At 37.7% G+C, this 2,687-nt stretch overlaps 1 pseudogene; it reads right to left on the reverse strand.

Moving 5' to 3' along the window:
• The window catches only part of LOC102840861, a 2,744-nt pseudogene extending 2,227 nt beyond the window's left edge, over positions 1 to 517 (reverse strand).
• Between the last annotated feature and the right edge of the window lie 2,170 nt (positions 518 to 2,687).

Consider the following 2,687-nt stretch of genomic DNA (forward strand, 5'->3'; position numbering starts at 1 on the left):
GAGAAGGATTATCATGCTTAGTAAGTTGGAGGGTCAGAAAAAAAGAGGAAGACCCCCAAGAAGATGGACTGGCAAAATGGCAGCATCAATGGGCTCAAGCATGGCAACAATTGTGAGATTGGCCCAGGTTGGGCAGTGTCTTGTTCTGTTGTGCACAGGGTCACTATGAATCGATACCAACTTGGTGGCACCTAACAACAACACAACAGCAAGCAACTCAGTAATCCAACCGCAAAGTCTGCCTTGTTTAATCTGATAATACGATTCTCTTCTGGATTTAGAGCAAGAACTTGCTTATAACGAACGTAAGTGGTAGCAAAGCATAAAACTGTGGAGACATTTAACACGGCCCCCAACAAGCATCTTTCTAGACCTATTGACCAGTGTCACTAATAAAAGGCAAAGCAGGGTTAACATGATGGCATGTTATTGCAGTAATGTATGAAAAGATGAAAGCAGCTGCAGTCCAGATTACAAGGGCTAATGGGAGAAAACTGAGACCCTGCTGAAACCACATCTCAAAAGGTCTTTTGCCCAACCTGGACACTCATCACAAACTTAACTGTTATTTGCTTATTTGGTTTTCTCTTCACCACTAAATTTTAAGTTCTATAGAAGCAGGAACTAACTGTTTTGTTCACCATTATATTTTCAGCACCTGTTTATGAGTTTACAAAATGTCACTCTTGAGATCTGCTCAAACTTGTATCATTTGTAGGTCCTTGTCCAGGTGGCCCATCCGGTGCCAGCCGCAGACTCCCGAGGCTGTGCTGCTTAGGATGGAGAAAAGGCGGGGCCCTGGAACTCGCTTCTGAGAAGCCAGGACAGCCCCCGGGGATGCCCTCACTGCCCAGAGTAGTGCACCCATGCTGCTCTCCTTTTTTTTTTTTTCTTAGATTTTTTTTTTTTTAAACTGCTATTCTTACATGCTTAATAATTTTAGGGGAAATTGTTAAATTTATAATTATCATTGTTGTTGCTTTTTAAATCAATCTATTTAAGGTTTTGGGATCAAGTTCTCCTGTGCTAACTTGCTCTCATTCATAGAGGTGTTTTGTGTGGTTGTAATTTTCCTAGTGATTCTAGTTGTTAGAAGTAGAAGCTTTAACCAAATTAATTTTGTTCCACCCATAAGTTCCCCCAACATAATTTTCAAGTCAACACTTACAGAACTTCATATTTCTCATATGAAATTTACTATCAAAATAGTGACCATATTATATTTCAGGTTTTCTGGTATCCTTAATATAAAAGAAAAGACATATGTTCCTAAATTTTTGCCAAATTTCATAAGGGCCACTTTAATCATATTTTGCCTGTCTTTTACATTTCCTGGATTTAAAATAATGTGATGTCTTACTGACAAAATGACAGATGGCAGGATTTATTGCTGGCACAGTATTTCCATTATTAAATTAACTCCCCTCTGTAAGCAACTTCTTAAAATACTTCAGAGAAAATAAAATTTGTAAAAGTTGACATGTAATCCAATGGTTGGGGGGGAGGGTGGGAAATCCAAATGTAACATACATTGTTTGAATAAAAAATATCAACTGTTTTCTTTTGGCTAATAATAATGATTAGATTGTTAAAGAGGGTGTTACCTTCATGTTTCTGGACAGCTGGTGGATATCTAAGGTGTTATATTTTGAAGCATTTTTTTTATCTTTTTTCTGCACTTGTTATTTCAAAGAACCATATGGTTAATTTTCATATCCCAATAGAGGCTAGATAATATAAGTGACAAGTTGATCGAACCTTCCGGAAAGTGCAATGTGCAGTGAGAGGTATTATTGAGTAGATACATGAGAGGGAAGCTCCAAAAAACCCTCTCTTAAAGACTGAGTATGTATATGTTGTTGTTGTTGTTAAGTGCCCAGTGACCCTGTATAGAGTTTACAAGGAGCAGCTGGTGAGTTTGAACTGTCAACCTTATGGTTCAAATCCACCTTGTAGTCAAGTGCTTATCCTATTGCCCCATAACAGGATTCTGAGTGTGCATATAAGGAAGATAAACTGGAATTTCTCTAGTCAGGCTGAGTTTCTGATTACCAGATGATTTTCCAATACACCCATTTGCCAACTAAAATAATATTCTGTAACAAATAATATAAAATTTAAATGCTCAACCAGGAATTCAGGATTGCTAGTCTCCATCTCCTAATTACTACTTTGAGATCACTGTTGTTAGTAGAATGTGGATACTGCTTGATAGTTGACCATTAATGCTAACTTGTTTTTGCTTGCCTGTTTACAGGGGAGTAAACTACAATATGGAGTTCTGGTGTGACACTGTGAGTTAATGCGTTGGGCTGAAAAGTTGGTTTAAACCACAAAGTTGGAAATTCAAACTCACCAGTCACTCCTTGGAAAATCCTATATGGGGTCGTTATGGTTCTAAACCAACTCAATGGCACTTAACAACAACAAACTACAATTGATTGCTTCCCAGTCAATGCTGATTCATAGTGACCGTCTCTCAGTTGTTATACTGTAGTGGCTAGTATGTTGCTATGATGCTAGAACTTATACCATCAATATTTAAAATAATAGCAGAGTTATCCATGGTGGACAGATTTCAGCAGAACTACCAGTCTGGCCAATGAAAATAGGTTAATTATTCACAACAGAATGGTGTCCAATATGATGCTGAGCTAATGAATCAAAACAGAATACTGTCCAAATAT

This window comes from Chrysochloris asiatica, unplaced genomic scaffold, assembly GCF_000296735.1.
Source record: "Chrysochloris asiatica unplaced genomic scaffold, ChrAsi1.0 scaffold00119, whole genome shotgun sequence".
Taxonomy (NCBI): domain Eukaryota; kingdom Metazoa; phylum Chordata; class Mammalia; order Afrosoricida; family Chrysochloridae; genus Chrysochloris; species Chrysochloris asiatica.